General features: G+C 47.2%; 1 protein-coding gene across 2 annotated transcripts in view; it reads right to left on the bottom strand.

Annotated features, from left to right (window-relative positions):
- traf1 (TNF receptor-associated factor 1) overlaps positions 1 to 15,402 on the bottom strand; it is a 42,217-nt gene extending 26,815 nt beyond the window's left edge. For both annotated transcript variants that reach the window (XM_080212461.1, XM_080212462.1), the window contains exon 1: positions 15,096 to 15,402. The gene's annotated coding sequence lies outside the window, so the exon portion shown is untranslated. The remainder of the gene's footprint in view (positions 1 to 15,095) is intronic.
- Between the last annotated feature and the right edge of the window lie 4,940 nt (positions 15,403 to 20,342).

The raw sequence follows: 20,342 nt of genomic DNA, 5'->3' as shown, positions 1-20,342 counted from the left end.
TATGCTTTGAGCTTTCCAGTATTGATTTTGTCACTGATTAAATTCTGGTTTATACATTGTTTCATAGGCATTTCTGTAGCTTTCTCAAGTTTGTCTCACTGACTGAGCTCTAGTTTATAAATTTCTTCATGGGCACTTTTACCATCTGACAGCTTTTTCAAGCTGGTGCCCTCCAACTCTAGCCTCTTGGACAGTTCTTCTTTATTCCAACCCACTATTACTGACAGAGTTTGAGGCGGGGGGGTTGGGGGCGGGGAGGCTCACTTCCAAATCATTTACCTTGCTATTTCCCTCCATGCTTTAACGGTCTTTTCATAAATGCTTTTAATCCTAATCCTACTACTACTTGGTATCACTTCCTTTGTTATATACATGCACAAACTGTGGCTGCCTGCAGGTGGGAACAGTTGTCAGTGAAAAGCCTCAATTCCCGGGCAATCATCCTTTACTCTTCCTCCCAGAATGATAAGTAAATGGGAATTCCATTTGCCCCAATATTGTAAATCTACAAGAATACAGCACAAAGTCCCCAACTAATGGGAAATAAAACAAAGGCAAAAAATAATTCCGAAAATGCTTCAATTTTTTAAAAAAACACTGGAGTTTTTTCAAAACACAGGCCGTCACTCTCCAGTCTCTATTTTCTCTGAAATTGTTACACAATTTCTTCCACATTTCACAGACAGTATATAAATTTTTAAAGCAAGTACAACTAATTTTTCTAGCTTCTGAAAATATTGTATCCCAAAGATCATATCTAATTAGATTTCACATTGAGCACAATGGTATAACCTATTTACTAAAATAAAACACAACAATGGACTAGATTTAATGCAGCCTGTGGCAATGGGAAACATGGTGGCAAGGCCCACAATCACATCAGTCTGACCCTGCAGCAAAACTTCCCTGGTTATATCAGAGTGAGGGACTGATCACAGAATCATAGAACCCTGACAGTGCAGAAAGAGGCCATCCAGTCCATTGAGTCTGCACCGGCTATCCAAAAGAACATTCCACCCAGGCCCTCCCATCCACTCTATCACTGTAACCCTGCACATTTACCAAGGCCAATCCACTTAACCTACACAGCTTTGGACTGTGGGAGGAAAGCAGAACTCCTACAGGACACCCAATGTCTCATAGGGAGAACACGCAAACTCCACACAGACAGGGTTTCCTGTCCATTGGGGGTGGAAACATCAGCCAATTTACACCCTTTATTCCTGAGCCCACATAATGTAATGGTAGCTCAGGGATTAAATGGGAGCTATATGGCTCTCTTGAGCCCTCAGAAGGCATCCCTGCAAACTTGCTGGGTTTGTCAGTGGTCCACTGTTGCCTGATTGAGGGACCTGGCTTTGGGAAGAAGGGTGCTGAAAGCCACCACCTGTTTTTGTTCCCAACCCTGTCTTCACTTACCTTTAACCTAGGGTCCCTAGGTGACCGTGGGCCTCTGGTAGGTGCACTGCCACCACCTGCTATTACTTCTGCTCATGTCAATGGACAGTTGTCAGCCTCTGATTGGCCAGCAGTTCTCAGCAGATAGGATTTCTGCCACTGGGGACCCCAATTGTAGTGTGGTGGCTACTCCATTGGCACCAAATTCTGTCAGGCCTTTGCTCCGGAACTGACAGGGGATTCTCTGCTGGTTCTCTAACCCAATGGCAAAATCCCCATCAGCCTGACAGAATCCCAGCTATGTTTGGAAGATGGATAGAATCCCTACAATGCAGGAGGCCATTCAGCTCATTGAGTCTGTACCAACCACAATCCCACTCAGGCCTTATTCCCATAACCCCAAGCATTTACCTAATCCTCCTGACACTAGGGTCAATTTAGCATGGCCACTCAACCTAACCTGCACACCTTTGGATTGTGAGAGGAAACTGGAGCACCTGGAGGAAATCCATGCAGACATGGGGAGAATGTGCAAACTCCACAGACAGTGACTCAAGCCAGGAATTGAACCTGGGATCCTGGCACTGTGAAGGAGTGCCTTAGTGTTATAGTTATATATGTTATTGTTATACTTTTATAATATTATCAGTTCAAATGCCAGAAAATAATGGATGTTTGGTGTGTTCCACTATCATACACATGGCTTATGGATTCAACGTTCTTTTCTATTCCCCCAGTTTCCTCCCCTACCCCCCTCGATGGTGTTAACTCCTTGCTCAGTTTCTGATCCATGGGCAGCAACTGGTCTTCATCATCCTTGTGCTAGAAATGCTAAAGTCCATCATCAGAAAAGAAATAGCAAGGCACCTAGAAAAGACTGGTTTGATCAAGCAGACGCAGCACAGATTCGTTAAGGGGAAGTCGTGTTTGACGAATTTATTGGATTTCTGTGAGGATGTGACTAGTGCGGTAGACAAAGAGGAACCGGTGGATGTGGTGTTTTTAGATTTCCAAAAGGCGTTTGATAAGGTGCCTCACAAAAGATTGCTACAGAAGGTTAGGGTGCACGGAGTTGGGGGTAAGGTGTTAGCGTGGATAGAGGATTGGCTGTCTAATAGGAGTAAAAAGTCTGACAACACCAGGTTTAAATCCAACCGATTTATTTGATAGTAAACGCAGTAGCTTTCAGGTTTGTCCCTTCGTCAGGTGAATGGAGAGTTCTGGCCTCAGACAGAGCATATAAAGCACAGACAGTTTACAGATTATTTACAGTAAATAAATCGGTTGGATTTAAACCTGGTGTTGTCAGACTTTTTACTGTGTTTACCCCAGTCCAACGCTGGCACATCCACAACATGTCTAATAGGAAGCAGAGAGTTGGTATCAATGGGTGCTATTCTGGTTGGCGACTAGTGGAGTTCCGCAGGGATTGGTGCTGGGGCCTCAACTATTTACCATTTATATAGATGATCTGGAGGAGGGGGCTGAGTGTAGGGTGACGAAATTTGCTGATGGCACAAAGATGAGTGGAAAAGCAAATTGCGCGGAGGGTGTGGAAAGTCTGCAGAGGGATCTGGATAGGCTGAGCGAGCGGGCGAGGGCCTGGCAGATGGAGTACAATATTAGCAAGTGTGAGGTTATCCACTTTGGCAGAAATAATAGTAGGAGGGATTATTATTTAAAAGACGAAAAGCTGAAGCATGCTACGGTGCAGAGAGACCTGGGGGTCCTTGTGCACGAGTCACAAAAACCCAGTCTACAGGTGCAGCAGGTGATCAAGAAGGCAAATGGGATGTTGGCCTTTATAGCGAGGGGGATAGAATATAAAAGCAGGGAGGTCTTGCTGCGACTGTACAGGGTACTGGTGAGGCCGCAGCTGGAGTACTGTGTGCAGTTATTGGTCGCCGCACTTGCACAAGGATATTTTGGCCTTGGAGGGAGAGCAGAGAAGGTTCACTAGGCTGATACCGGAGATGAGGGGGTTGGACTATGAAGAGAGACTAAATAGACTGGGTCTGTACTTGTTGGAGTTTAGAAGGCTGAGGGGGGATCTTATAGAGACGTATAAGATAATGAAGGGGATGGATAGGGTAGAGGTAGAGAGATTCTTCCCGCTTAGAAAGGATAGCAGGACTACAGGACACAGCCTCAAGATGGGGGGGGGGGCGCATGCGCGCGTGGACGAACTTCTTCACTCAAAGGGTGCTGAATCTCTGGAATTCTCTGCCCGTTGAAGTGCTGGAGGCTACCTCACTAAATATATTTAAGTCACGGGTACATAGGTTTATGACAGACAGGGGAATTAAGGGTTATGGGGAGAAAGCGGGAAAGTGGAACTGATCCACTTCAGATCAGCGATGATCTTATTGTAGATGGCCTACTCCTGCTCCTATTTCTTATGTTCTTATGTAAATTTAGTTAGTGAGCAGGGATTGCCGGACAGAGATAGCACTGGGAATGTTGGCTGTATACCCCCTATCCAAGCTGGGAGATATTGAGAGGGCAACATACAGTGTCCTTAATGCCATCATAGTCAACTCAGTACTGAATGAATATCAAATCGTTCAGTTACTGACTGCAGTAACAGATGAATTCTCATGGTAATATAGCTCTAACATCATAGAGTAAGATCAGCATACTCACTGATTTGCAAACGAGAACAATACAAAAACATTTCCCTAAAACTCACCACAAATTGTCGTCTGCATACATTTTATAGAAACTAGTGTGACAAGCTACCTGTTAAAAGAAGCTCTAGTTCTAGAAGCCTACCACGATAGACAGACAGCTTAAAACATGCGCACATTTATATATCGAGCATTAATAAGGTGTTATAAATGGCTGTGCATTTGTGGCTATGCAGAAAATTGGACTAAGGAAGTGCAATAAATGACAAGCCAAACAACAGGAACAGGGTTTTAAACAGGCTATGAGGTTTAAAATTAAGCAGAACTCAAAGGAACAGGAACATGTAAACCTAGTATTGTATGCTGATATGCAACATTTTGCAAAATTTCATACAAGAAACTTTAATTTATGTCCAGCATATATTGAAATGCTGAATTTAAAGTGGATCAGGGTTACAAGTGATATTTCAAGGTAGGCCATCAAGCAGACTAAATAGCTTACTCAAAGAATCACAAAGGTAGCTTTGCATTACAAAGCTATGCTTTTTGTCAAGACTGAGTTTGACGGTTGAAGTGTAAAGTTTACTTGTTCGCGTCATAAGTAGGGTTATATTAGCAATGAAGTTACTGTGAAAATCCCCTAGTCACCACATTCCGGTACACGTTTACGTACATTGAAGGAGGCTTAAGCATAGCCAATGCACCCAATCAGCACATCTTTCCGACTGTGGGAAGAAACCAGAGCACCTGGAGGAAACCCGTACAGACACGGGGAGAACATGCAGACTCTGCATAGTCAGGAATTGAACGCAGGTCCCTGGCACTGTGAGGCAACAGTGCTAACCACTGTGCCACTGTGTTGCCCAAGTCATCTTTATAGCATGTATTTAAATGAAAAAGGAATTCATTCTGAGATTCCATGACATCTAAAAAAGGGAGAGATGTTTACCCAGTCCCTCAAATCTTAGAACAATCAGTGGTTTCGCCATTACGACATTGCCAAGGCCTTTCATTTATTTGTTCAAAACTGTACCAAAAAACAAGTATTTTGATTGTAGAACACCTCAATGCTCACAATTTAATTTGGACAATCCTCAAATGCCTCTCCCCTGTCAACTCCAATGATAAGAAGAGTTAATGGAGACTATCCAATCAGCTGCCTCTGCCACATCCCTCCCTTCCACTAGCCCACTGGCCAACTTCCTCCAATGCACTCCTCCAACTTAGCCTTAAAAACACATCTTTCAATAGTTCCTTGAAAACTAGTGACCCATTTCCAACCTCCCCTTGCTCTCCAAAATCCTTGATGTATTGTTACTTCTCATCCTCCTCAAATTGTCACTGCCTGCTCCCATCTTTCTCAGAACTTTATGAATCCCTCCAATCAGGTTTCCATTCCTACCACAGTACTGAAAGCTTTTACCATGTTCACAAAGACATCCTATGTGATTGTGACAAAGATTAGCTTTCTCTCCTTGTCATTCTCAACCCATCTGCAGTCTTTGGCATGATTAATCACACTCTTCTCCACTATTATCCAGTTGGTTGGGACTGCTCTCACCTGGTTTCATTCTCGTCTATTGAACTATATCCAAAATATCACCTGTAATGGCTTCTCTTCCTGCTCCTGCACTTTGACTTCCAATGTCATGCAAGGATCTATCTTTGGCTGTCTTCTATTCCTCATCCACAATATTCTATAGCACAACATTGGTTTTCACAAGAATGCTGATAAAGCCTAGTGTTAGCTGATCATCACCTCTCTCAACTTTACTATTTTGCTAAACTAACAGGCTGTCTGTCCAACATCCAATACTGTGGATGAAGGAAATTTTAAATTAAAACAGAAAATGTTGGGAAAAAACAAACCCCAGCAGGTCTGGCAGCATCTGTGGAAACAGAAAGAGTTAAAGTCCAGCCCCAAAATTCTCCAAGATACCTGTGCTCCTCTAATTCTGATCCCTTGAGCTTCCTGGACTTATGTTATAAAACCCTGCTCTCAAAAAGAAACCAGGTGAGTACTTGATAGCAAAAGAAGAGAAAGATGGGGCTGTAAGTTTAAGATGGGGGAAGGTGAAATAGGAAGAGATTTTCTGTGTGAGTCAGCCAAATGATTACATATTCTATGTCATTTCTAAACTATTAATATGTGCTATTTACTTTAGTGACCTCAGAACTGAAACCTGCTTTTTTTTTGTAGAACAGAAGTGCAAAGAAACAAATGTAACTAACTGAAACTGAGCTTTTATATATTTAAAATACAGCATAATACCTACAAATTAATACATGTCCAGCAGCTTAAAGCAGTAGCTAACAACATAATCACCTAATATTATTTTCTAAATTTTATTTAGCAAATTGCGGAAAAGCAAGTTGCATGGAGGGTGTGGAAAGCCTGCAGAGAGATCTGGATAGGCTGAGCGAGTGGGCGAGGACCTGGCAGATGGAGTATAATGTTAGCAAGTGTGAGGTTATCCACTTTGGCAATAATAATAGGAGGGATTATTATTTAAAAGGCGAAAAGCTGCAGCATGCTATGGTGCAGAGGGGCCTGGGGGTCCTTGTGCACAGGTCGCAAAAACCCAGTCTGCAGGTGCAGCAGGTGATCAAGAAGGTGAATGGAATGTTAGCCTTTATAGCGAGGGGGATAGAATATAAAAGCAGGGAGGTCTTGCTGCGACTGTACAGGGTACTGGTGAGGCCACAGCTGGAGTACTGTGTGCAGTTTTGGTCGCCGCACTTGCAGAAGGATATATTCGCCTTGGAGGGCGTGCAGAGGAGGTTCACTAGGCTGATACTGGAGATGAGGCAGTTGGACTATGAAAAGAGACTAAAAAGACTAGGTCTGTACTCGTTGGAGTTTAGAAGGATGAGGGGGGATCTTATAGAGACCTATAAGATAATGAAGGGGATGGATAGGGTAGAAGTAGAGAGATTCTTCCCGCTTAGAAAGGATAGCAGGACTAGAGGGCATAGCCTCAAGATAAGGGGGGGGGGGCAGTTTAGATCAGAGTTGAGGAGGAACTTCGTCACTCAAAGGGTGGTGAATCTCTGGAATTCTCTGCCCGTTGAAGTGCTGGAGGCTACCTCGCTAAATATATTTAAGTCACAGGTAGATAGGTTTTTGATGGACAGGGGAATTAAGGGTTATGGGGAGAAAGTGGGAAAGTGGATCAGCCACTTCAGATCAGCCATGATCTTATTGAATGGCGGGGCAGGCTCGAAGGGCTAGATAGCCTACTCCTGCTCCTATTTCTTATGTTCTTATTTTGGATACAAGTTAAAATTGGCCATCATAACTGCAGATTCTATATGCTATATCCCAAGGAACAGTTCAAAATGCTTGAAAGGAAGATTGAAATATCTATTTGTGAAGAAAAAAGATATTAATATTGGAGAATAAAGCTAAGATGGCAAAGTTTTCATAGCTAATAATAATAACGAGAATGAGTGTCAAAGTCAGTTCCTCAGTCTTTGCAGTCGACTGGGACGCAGCCAAAAGAAATATCACATGCCCAACTGTAATCCCAAAAGGTTATCGAATCAAACATGAAAATTTGTAAAGCAGCCTACTGGCATGCTAAATAAGATTTGTTCTTCGCATTGACCACCATACTGAATATGATTCCCAGCAACTGACCTCTTCTGGGCAACTACTTAAAATGTATCATTGTGAATCCCCTCTTTACTCATGCTTTCTCAGGTTCTTGGTAGTCTGTTAAATTATTAAACAGGTTGCTTTCTAAAGCACTATATAACTCAGAATTGTCATATTACTGTTGCCTGATTCCAAAACACTGTGCATTAGACCAGAAAATGAAAAGGTCCAGAAACACAGCAAGAATTGGAAAGTTATGGGAATGAACTGCAATAGTGTAATGGCACTTTCACAGTTAAAATCATTGGGTGTGGGGTTGAGGAGCTGCGTGTGGTCAACGATCATGATCTTTAAGTGTCATTTGCCTATTTTAACTATCCTATTGCCACTGTTAGTTATGTGGCTGGACAGAAATTGCAATCAGACTAATGGAGACTAATTGCAAATATAAAGAGGTCGGTTAACTCAGTTTGCAGGACAGCTGGTTTGTGATGCGGAGTGGCTGAGGTTATTCATGAAGGCCTGCCTTCTCAACCTTGCCCCTCACTTGAAATGTGCTGATCCTCAGGTTACATTACCACCAGTCAGCTCTCCCCTTGAAAAAGAGAGCAGCCTCTGGTCATCTGGGACTGTGGCAAATTTTACACTGCAGAATGCTATCAACTGCAATGGGCAGATTCTAATGTCCTCTTCCATGGACAGTTTATGGCGCTGGACATTTAATTGGATGGGAAAGTGGTAGGTGGGAAATCTGACACTGCCTTAATTAAGTGGTAGGAAGACTCGTGGACAACCTTCCTATCCCACTGCAAATTCAAATGGGCAATTAATACCCACTCATCTGGCCGCTGCTCATCCAGGGGCCAGTGTGGGGTTTGCCACATGGGGAGCCTGAAAAGCAAACCCTGGTGTGTTTGGCCTTCCAGGGAACTGAAATTAGGAAGGGTAGGGAAAAACCCACTGAGAGCCACCGATTATCCTCCCCACTCCCACCATCACTCGCTTGTACTAGGTCCATGATGATCCTAGGACTTGGTTGGGTACAGTACCAGCAGCAGCTACCACCAACCTGGTGAGCAAAGAAGAGCTGTCAGCCTCTGATTGGCAGGCAGTTCTCAGCAGGTAGGACTTCTATCCCTCGCCTCTTTGTGGCTGCGTACGGCAAGCCACAGCCTAGTTAAATGCCTGATTGATATTTAATACAGCAGGATCTTCATCCAGCAGAGGAGACACCCCCCATTGTCTCCATTAAATACTGCTCTATGTATTTGCACACCTCCAGTCTAGACCTCCCACAAATTCACGCAAAACAAGGGGTAAACTTAAAGGTTACACAATGGAAGGTATGATACAGAAAAAGCCCCACAGATACAAATGTACAAGGCTACACCACATACAGAAGCAAGGAGGCTAAAGGCTCACAGTTGCTTTTTCTTACTACTGTCCTTCTTAGGCACAAAGTGAGTTAATAAGATCTCAAAAGAATAGCATAAGAGAAAAAATTATTTTGTTACACCATCATTAATCATTGATGAGAATCAGAAATTTCTTCCTGAAAAATATAGGTTGACGTTTACACATTAACCACTGCCTAATTAGTTAGTGCTTAGTAAAAGAAAGCACAACAACACAATCTACTGCAATTCTAACAAGTGTATCACAAAATTAGGGTCATGGAAATATAGAATGCTTGCAATATCAGGCAGCTATTTGGCCAGTTGCGTCTGTGCTGATTCTCTGTGTGAGCATCTTAAATAGTCCCACACCTTGCCTTTTCCCAGTAGCTCTGCAATTCCCCCCCCACCCCCACCCAACACCTCCCACACCTCACAAGCCCCCCCACCCCAGCCCCCAACACCCCACAACCCCCCCACCCCACAACAACCCCCACACGCCCCACCCCACCCCACACACACCCTCGTAGAATTCTTCGAGGAGGTGACAAAAACGGTTGACGATGGGCGAGCCGTTGATGTCATCTATATGGATTTCAGTAAGGCGTTTGACAAAGTCCCTCATGGTAGGCTGGTAGAAAAGATTAAGGCACATGGGATACAAGGACAGGTAGCTAGGTGGATCGAAAACTGGCTGGGCAATAGGAGACAGAGTAGTAGCGGAAGGGTCCTTTTCTGGCTGGAGGCCAGTGACCAGTGGTGTGCCGCAGGGCTCAGTACTGGGACCTCTCCTCTTTGTAGTATATATAAATGACTTGGAAGAGGGCGTACGTGGTGTGATCAGCAAGTTTGCGGATGACACCAAGGTGGCAGGATTGGCAGATACTGAGGAGGACTGTCAGGTGACACAGCAGGATATAGATAGGTTGGTATATTGGGCAGATAGATGGCAGATGGAATTTAATCCTGACAAATGCGAGGTGATGCATTTTGGAAGGAATAATGCAGGGAGGAGTTACGTGATAAAAGGTAGACCGATTAAGAGTACAGAAATACACAGGGACCTGGGAGTGCAGGCGCACAAGTCTCTGAAGGTGTCAACACAGGTAGAGAAGGTTGTTAAGAAAGCTTGTGGAATGCTAGCCTTTATAGGAAGGGGTATAGAGTATAAGAGCTGCTGTCTAATGCTTCAGTTGTACAGAATGTTGGTTAGACTGCATTTGGAGTACTGTGTCCAGTTCTGGTCACCTTACTACCGGAAGGACGTGGAGACCCTGGAGAGGGTGCAGAGGAGGTTTACCAGGATGTTGTCTGGCATGGAAGGACTGAGTTACAAGGAAAGGTTGGAGAAACTGGGGCTCTTCTCCTTAGAAAGACGGAGATTAAGGGGGGATCTGATAGAGGTGTATAAAATAATGAAGGGAATAGATAGAGTCAACAGTGGTAGGCTTTTCCCTAGATTGGGGACAATTACGAGAGGTCACGATCTAAGGGTGAGGGGGAGAAGTATAATTTGGATACGAGAGGAAGGTTTTTCACACAGAGGGTCGTGGGGGTATGGAACGCGCTACCTAGTAGGGTGGTGGAGGCAGGCACGTTGGACGTGTTTAAGGTTTACTTAGATAGACACATGAGCGAAACGGGGATGGAGGGTTATAGTAGAGGGTATTAAATAGGGTCAGAGCCTCGGGATGACACCGGAAATGTAGTATTACATGTTAATGTTTTGTCTTTTTATTCCACAGGTGTCGGTGCCCCTTGTTGTCAAACAAGGGGCATGCACACGGTGGGTCGTGCGTGGGCTGCTCTTGGAGGTTCCGGGAGTGGCCTAGTACTTCATGTCGGTGTGTGTGCTTAATCCTGGACCAGCAGACGGGCACCGCAACACCACAGTGACTAGCACTACTAGCTGTGCAGATACATGGATTTGGGCCTGTGTCTGTGGGAGTTTGCGCATTCTCCCTGTGGTTGCGTGGGTTTCCTCCGGGTGCTCCGATTTCCTCCCACACCCCAAAGATGTGCTCTTAGGCTGATTGGTGTACCAAATTGACCCTACACTATTCTCCCCCTGAACCTGGCTACATTACGGGTTCCACTCACATACACACACAGGGCAGGTAGGTGTAGGAAGATGCGGCGGCGTGGGCTCGTTGGGCCGAAGGGCCTGTTCCCGAGCTGGATTGTTCTTTGTACACCCCCCCACCCCACCCCACTCCCACACACACACCCCCCCACCCCACCCCACCCCCACACCACACCCCCCCCCAACCCCCCCACACACCCCCCCACCCCACCCCCACACACACACACCCCACCCCCCCACACACACAGCCCCCCCAACCCCCACACACGCCCCCACACATACACCCCCCACCCCCCACACACACACCCCCACCCCACCCCCCCCCCACACACCCCCCCACCCCCCCACACACCCCCCCCACCCCCCCACACACACCCCCCACCCCCACCCCCCCACACACCCCCCCACCCCCCCACACACACCCCCACCCCACCCCCCCCCCACACACCCCCCCACCCCCCCACACACACCCCCCACCCCCCCCCCCCCACACACCCCCCCACCCCCCCACCCACCACCCCCCACCCCACCCCCCCCCACACACACCCCCCACCCACCCCCCACCCCACCCCCCCCACACACACCCCCCACCCCCCCCCCCCCCACACCCCCCCCACCCCCCCACACACACCCCCCACCCCCCCCCCCCACACACACACCCCCACCCCACCCCCCACACACACACCCCCCAACCCCACCCCCCACACACACACCCCCCAACCCCCCCACACACACACACCCCCACCCCCCCCACACACACACACCCCCACCCCCCCCACACACACACACCCCCACCCCCCCCACACACACACACCCCCCACCCCCCCCACACACACACACCCCCACCCCCCCCACACACACACACCCCACCCCCCCCACACACACACACCCCCACCCCCCCCACACACACACACCCCCACCCCCCCACACACACACACCCCCACCCATACACACCCCACCCCCACACACACACACCCCACCCCCACACACATACCACCCCCACCCCCACACACACACCCCCCACCCCCACACACCACCCCCCACCCCCACACACACGCCCCCACCCCCACACACACACGCCCCCACCCCCACACACACACGCCCCCACCCCCACACACACACGCCCCCACCCCCACCCCCACACGCCCCCACCCCCACCCCCACACGCCCCCACACACACACGCCCCCACCCCCACACACACACGCCCCCAACCCCACACACACACGCCCCCAACCCCACACACACGCCCCCACCCCCACACACACACACGCCCCCACCCCCACACACACACGCCCCCACCCCCACACACACACGCCCCCACCCCCACACACACACCCCCCACCCCCACACCCCCCACCCCCACACACACACCCCCCCACCCCCCACACCCCCACACCCCCCCCACACACACACACCCCCCACCCCCCCCCACACACACACACCCCCACCCCCCCCACACACACACACCCCCACCCCCACACATACACACCCCACCCCCCACACACACACACCCCACCCCCACACACATACCATCCCCACCCCCACACACACACCCCCCACCCCCACACACACCCCCCCACCCCCACACACACACCCCCCACCCCCACACACACACACGCCCCCACCCCCACACACACACCCCCCCACCCCCACACACACACGCCCCCACCCCACACACACACGCCCCCACCCCCACACACACACACGCCCCCACACACACACGCCCCCACCCCCACCCCCACACGCCCCCACACACACACACCCCCACCCCCCACACACACACGCCCCCACCCCCACACACACACCCCCCACCCCCACACCCCCCACCCCCACCCCCCACACCCCCCACCCCCACACACCCCCCACCCCCACACACACACACCCCCCACCCCCACACACACACACCCCCCACCCCCACACACACACACCCCCCACCCCCACACACACACACCCCCCACCCCCACACACACACACCCCCCACCCCCACACACACACACCCCCCACCCCCACACACACACACCCCCCACCCCCACACACACACACCCCCCACCCCCACACACACACACCCCCCACCCCCACACACACACACCCCCCACCCCCACACACACACACCCCCCACCCCCACACACACACACCCCCCACCCCCACACACACACACCCCCCACCCCCACACACACACACCCCCCACCCCCACACACACACACCCCCCACCCCCACACACACACACCCCCCACCCCCACACACACACACCCCCCACCCCCACACACACACACCCCCCACCCCCACACACACACACCCCCCACCCCCACACACACACACCCCCCACCCCCACACACACACACCCCCCACCCCCACACACACACACCCCCCACCCCCACACACACACCCCAGGATGTTTCAAAAAGTATTTCCTTGAATAAAGCCATTAACAAATTAAAACATCTCCAATAATACAGGATATCTTATTTTTCTACATCAGAAATCAAATTGAACTAAAAAAATCTAAAACCACAAAATTGATCCAGTTCTAAAACATTGGCAAATGATGGCATAATTTTGTTTTCTGAATTTTCAAACCAAAAAGTTATACTAAAACATCTAAAACCACAAAATTTATCCTGATCTGAAATATTTGCAAACTTCTTCATGCGCCAAGGTTTTGAATGAATACTGGACAGGACGTTGAAAATATCAACTGTTGCTATTTAGGTAAAATGCTCTACATACAAAAGGTAAGTCAGTGAACAACTGGATGTTATATATGAACTGCTCACAATTTGGAGAAATGAGGGATAGAAGCATAAAATCCCTATAGTGCAGGAGGCCATTCGACCCATTGAGTCTGCACCAACCACAAGCCCACCCACCCAACCCCTATCCCCATGTATTTACCCTGCTAATCCCCCTGACACTAAGTGGCAATTTAGCATGGCCAATCAATCTGACCCAGAGGAAACCCTCACAGACATGGGGACAATGTGAAACTCCAGACAGATAGTGGCCCGAGCTGGGAATTGAACCTGTGTCCCTGGCGCTGTGAGGCAGCAGTGCTGACCACTGTGCCACCGTATAATGTATGAACTGCTCACAATTTGGAGAAATGAGGGATGTTATATGAGTTTAAGTTTATGCGTCACACATAGGCTTTACATTAACACTGCAAATGAAGTTACTGTGAAAATCCCCTGGGTCACCACACTCCAGCATTTGTTCGGGTACACAGAGAGAATTTAGCATAGCCAATGTACCTAACCAGCACATCTTTCAGACTGTGAGAGGAAAGCGGAGCACATGGACGAAACCCACGCAGACACAAGGAGAACGTGTAAACTCCATACAGACAGTGACCGGAGCCAGGCATTGAACCTGGGTCCCTGGCACTGTGAGACAGCAGTGCTAATCACTGTGCCACCCTGTACTGCTCACAAATCGGAAGATGTTATATGAATTACTCACAATTTGGAGAAATGGGGGAGGGAGATGGGAAGAGAAACTTTCATTTAAACATAAAGGAACAAAAGGGGCGTAAAGGCAACAGCGCAATTTCCAGGAGCGTCGTTTTTTTTAAGCTTCAAAACGTTAAACTCTCATTTAATCCGCGCTCGGTGAATTTAAACAATATATAGTGTCTTGAATATCCCTCAGGCTCGCGCAGAGGCTCCGGGCCTTCCCTGGCGGCCGTTGGAACTCCGCCTCTCTTCAAAATTTCAAAAATAACGACTGCCCGAGATGGAAACCCGATTGTGAAAACGGCGACCAAAAGCTCAGGCAAAATGAACCGCATTTCACTGTTAAGTATATCATTTTGAAAAAAAACCCACATATTTACTTTGAAGCGTGGCAGTGAACTAGCCTGTCGCCGTGAGAAAAACAACGTCGTCGCGCGTTTGTTGCTAAACCCCGGCAGACCCCTCTTGCAGTTCCTTCTGTCACTCCACAGCCCTCCATACAAACATTGGGGAGTAAAAAGGTAAACAAATAAAAGGTCACATACTTTACCAAAAATCTTCGTTCCACTGATTTGAAGTGTTCCCGCTTCGAGTGTCCGCAAAGCAGTTTGAACAGGCACTTCCTGTAGCTGAGGAGAAAGCAGCTTCCCCAAAATTAACAGGTCTTACAAATCTACTCTGATCATCAAGAACATGAGTTTATATGGCGCCTTTCACCACCCACAGGACGTCCTAAAACACTTTACAGTCAATGAAGTCCAAAGATGTGCGGTTTAGATACATTGACTATGCTAAATTGCAGTAAGAAGTCTCAAAACACCAGGTTAATAGCCAAGCTCCGCACCCATGAGGACGGCCTCAACCAGGATCTTGGATTCATGTCACACTATTTGTAACTCCCATGAATTTCCTGGGCTTGCAAAATCTCACTTACTGTCCTGTCTTTAACCTATGCTTAATGTTATCTCCACTTACATTTTCTGCACCTTTAAGACTTGACTAGCTGTAAAGACTGGCATTCTAATCAGTATTCTGTAAACTGAGTGTGTGCCTTTATATGCACTGTTTGTGATCAGAACCCCCCGTCACCTGATGAAGGAGCAGCGCTCTGAAAGCCAGTGGTGTTTGTTACCAAATAAACCTGTTGGACTTTAAACAAAGGTTGGACTTTAACCTGGTGTTGTCAGACTTCTTACTGTGTTTACCCCAGTCCAATGCTGGCATCTCCACATTATACTAAATTGCCCCCATAGTGTCCCGGGATGTGCAGGTTAGAGGGATTAGACCATAGAAAATAGGAGCAGAAGTAGGCTATTTGGCCCTTCAAGCCTGCTGTGCCATTCATCACCGTCATGGCTGATTATCCAACTCATCAGCTGATCACATCTTCTCCCCATATCCTCTGATCTCCTTTGCCACAAAATATATAGCTACCTCCACCTTGAAAACGTACAATGTTCTGGCTTCAGCTGTTTTTTGTAGCGAATTCTACAGGCTCACCATTCTCTGACAAAATTTCTCCACATCTCAGTCCTGAAAGGTTTACCCGTAGCCTCATATAATGACCCCTGGTTGTGGATTCTCCCCACCATCAAGAATATCCTTCATGCATCTACCTTCTCTAGTCCTGTTAGAATTTTATAGGTTTCTATGAGGTCCCCCTCATTTACGGGTGGCACAGTGGCAGAGTGGTCAGCACTGCTGCCTCACAGTGCCAGGGACCTGAGTTCAATTCCATCCAGCCCTAGATGACCGTCTGCATGGAGTTTGCACATCCTCCCGATGTCTCCGTGGATCCCTTCCGGGCGTTCCCACCTACCCCCACAGTCCAAAGATGGGTGGACCAAGCTGACTGGCCATGCCAATTGCCTCTTAACGTTAGGGGAATTAGTAGGGTAAATATGTGGGGTATGGGGATAGAGCCTGGGTGGGATTGTTGTCGGTGCAGACTCAATGGGCTGAAGACCTCCTTCTGCAGTATAGGGATTCTATGACTTAATGTACTTTTTTGACCACCTTTTGTGGAAAGCCAATTCACACGCAGCAAGCTCCAGCATGAACACCAAACGGAGAGCCTCCTTCAATATGCTTGCTTGAGTCAGGGCCCAACTTTGAGGTGTTGATTGAAGATGCAAGTACACATCTGGACACCAGTGATAACAATTGCACTCACTGCCCCTGCTCTTCAAAATGGTGCCTTTACATCTTTTGCAATTGATTTATTGTTTCATCAGGGAAAAAGCACCTCCAACAGTGCCGCACTCCCTCATAATGCACTGGAGTGTTAGTGAGCCTAGATTCTTGTGCTCAAGAACAACATTTAAAACTTAAACCACACTTGCTGGAATTCACCCTCCCAAATGGTGTGCGTGTTGATGATGTTTTCTTCAGTCATGGACCTAAACTATGACATTCACAAAGGCAAGTGGGAAGATAATCCCCTTGACTTCTAACAGCACCTGCAGTCTCTGGAACATGGTTGTCTCCAACATGAGCTCTCCTCTATGATGGCCATTCTGACACAGCTACTGATTCAAAATCCAAATTTCAATGTGATGATATTTGGTGATGTGGCTGGTGAAGAGGCTCCAGCTGTGAAGGTAGACAGAGTCAGGGATGTCTTTGGTGACATTAGCAGCCTAGATGTCCTGGTGCTACATCCGCCGGCAGTCTTAGCCACCCACATGCTGAAAGTCGCACATGGCCCTGATTCCAGCAAGCATATTGAAGAGGCTCAAGAATATGAAGCTGCCCAATCTTACCCTCATTCAGGTAGAATTTCTCATTGGCAAGAGGCCCTAAAATCTCCCTTAGGAATATACATTTCACAAATTGCACCGTCTATTGAAGTCCGTTCCATGCTGTTAAATTTTATACAAAAGGATTTACTGCACATTCTTCACTTCCTCACTCTCTCTTTCTGTTCAGATATATCCTGATGTTCCATATTGCCATCTGGTCTTTTAAGACGCAGGTTGATAGGTTTTTGATAGGCAAGGGGATTAAAGGTTATGGGGAGAGGGCGGGAATGTGGAACTGAGCCACGACAGATCAGCCATGATCTTATTGAATGGCGGGGCAGGCTCGAGGGGCTAGATGGTCTACTCGTGCTCCTATTTCTTATGTTCTTATGGTATAGACCCATAGTGGAAGGAACATGGGGCTGCAGGAGCAGAAGTTGCTCATTTGGCCTGTCATTCTCCCCTGCTATTCAAGCAGATCATGGCTGATAATCTACTTTTATGCCATTTTCCCACACCATCCATATATTCCTTGATGCCATTAGTCTCCAGAAATCAATTGATTTCTCTCTTGATAGTGACTGAGCTTCCACAGCCCTCTGGGGAATAGAATATTTCAAAGATTCACCACCGATTGAGTGAAGAAATTCCTCCTCATCATAATGTGAAATGTCTTGCCCCTTATCCTTAGACTGTATCCTCTGATTCCAGACTCACCATAAGAACATAAGAAGTAGGAGCAGGAGTAGGCCATCTAGCCCTTCGAGCCTGCCCCGCCATTCAATAAGATCATGGCTGATCTGAAATGGATCAATTCCACTTTCCCACCTACTCCCTTAATTCCCTTATCTATCAGAAATCTATTTATCCGTGACTTAAACATATTCAACGAGGCAGCCTCCACCACTTCAATGGGCAGAGAATTCCAGAGATTCACCACCCTCTGAGAGAAGAAGTTCCTCCTCAGCGCTGTTCTAAACTGCCCCCCTCTTATTTTGAGGCTGTGCCCCTCCAGTTCTGGTTTCCTTTCTAAATGGAAAGAATCTCTCTACCTCTATCCTATCTAACCCCTTCATTATTTTGTAAGTCTCTACAAGATCCCCCCTCAGCCTTCTAAACTCCAACGAGTACAGGCCCAGTCTATTCAATCTCTCCTCATAAGCTAACCCCCTCATCTCCGGTATCAGCCTGGTGAACCTTCTCTGTACTCCCTCCAAGGTCAATATATCCTTTCGCAAATAAGGGGACCAAAACTGCACACAGTACTCCACCTGTGACCTCACCAGTGCCTTGTACAGTTGCAGCAAGACCGCCCTGCTTTTATATTCTATCCCTCTTGCGATAAAGGCCAACATTCCATTTGCCTTCTTGATCACCTGCTGCACCTGCCAGGGGAATCATAATTTCCATATCTATCCCATCACACCCTATAAGCATTTTGTAAGTTTCAATGAGGTGACCTCTCATTCTTCAAAGCACCAGAGAATAAAGACCCAGTTTCTTCAGTCTGTCCTCATTAGACAATCCTGCCAGGGACTAATGTGATGATCTTCCATCTACTCCCTCTATGTTGAGTTACACCCTTCCTTACATAAGGAGACCAAAGCTATGCATATTACTCCAGGTGAGGTCTCACCAAGGTAACCAATAGCAAGTCATCCTTACTCCTGTATTCAAATCCCCTCATGATGAAGGCCAACATATCATTTACCTTCCTAGTTGCTTGTTGAACCTGCATGCTAACCTTTAGTCCCTTGTGAACAAGGACCCCCAGATCTCTTTGGACATCAACACTTCCCAACCTGTCACCATTTAAAAAATGCTCTGCCTTTCTATTCTTTTACCAAAGTGGATACTTGTACACATTATATTCCATCTGCCATGTTCTTTCCCACTCACAGCCTATCCAAATCCCCTTCAAGTCTCTTGTATCGTCCTCTCAATCATATTCTCACCTAGTTTTATGTCATCAGCAAATTTGGAAGTATTATAATCATTTATATAGCTTGTAAACAGTGGTGGTCCGAGCACTGATCCTTGCAATATCCCTGTAACAGCCTGCCATTCTGAGAATGACCTGTTTATTCCTATTACCCATTTTCTATCGATTAACCAATACTGAATACATACCAATATATTACCTCTAATCACCCAATTTTGTTTACTAACCTCCTGTTTGGGAGCTTACCAAAAGCCTTCTGAAAATCCAAATATGCCACATGCACTGATTCTTCTTTATCTAAGTGAGAGGAAACAGTCTCAAAAAACAACAGGTTTGTCAAAAATGATTTCCTCTTATAAATCCATGTTGATTCTGCCCAATCATATCATTATTTTCTGAGTGTCCAGTTATCACATTCTTTATCATATATTTTAACATTTTCCCTACCACTGACATCATGCAAACAGGTTTCTGTTTACTGTTTTCTCCCTCCCTCCCTCTTTAAATATTGGAGTTACATTTTCTACTTTCTAGTCTGCAGGATCCTTTCCAGAATCTGTAGAACCATTAACGCATCCATTATCTATAGAGCCACCTCCTTCAACACTCTAGTATATAATTCATTTGGTGCATGAAATTTATCAACCTTCTACCCAATTAATGTTTTGAATGCTACCTCTTTATTAATACTAATTTCTTTCAGTAACAGTCCCTTGGTTCCCCAGTATCGCTGAGAGATTTTTTGGATCTTCCTCCAATTTTTTGGATCTTCCTCCAATTTTTTGGATCTTCCTCCGTGAAGACAGGCATAAAGTAATTGTTTAGTTTCTTCACCATTTCCCTACTCTGCATTATGAATTCTTCCTAATCTGAATGTATCTGTAATGGATCCACATTTGCCCTGTCTAATCTTTTCCTATCCACATTCCTATAGAAGTTTTTACTGTCCACCTTTATGACCAAAATTCTCTGGCTATTCATGCTGGCGGAATTTTCTGGTCTGTAGGTTTCTAACTGAGTGGGATGGCTTTCATGGGAATTCCCATCAACAACAATGGATCCAGAGGATCCTGTTGCCAGCAAACAATATGCCACCCACCACCAGAAAA

Source organism: Carcharhinus amblyrhynchos, chromosome 25 (genome assembly GCF_965287045.1).
Source record: "Carcharhinus amblyrhynchos chromosome 25, sCarAmb.v2.hapA, whole genome shotgun sequence".
Lineage (NCBI taxonomy): Eukaryota > Metazoa > Chordata > Chondrichthyes > Carcharhiniformes > Carcharhinidae > Carcharhinus > Carcharhinus amblyrhynchos.
This window is presented reverse-complemented; position numbering and strand designations above follow the sequence as displayed.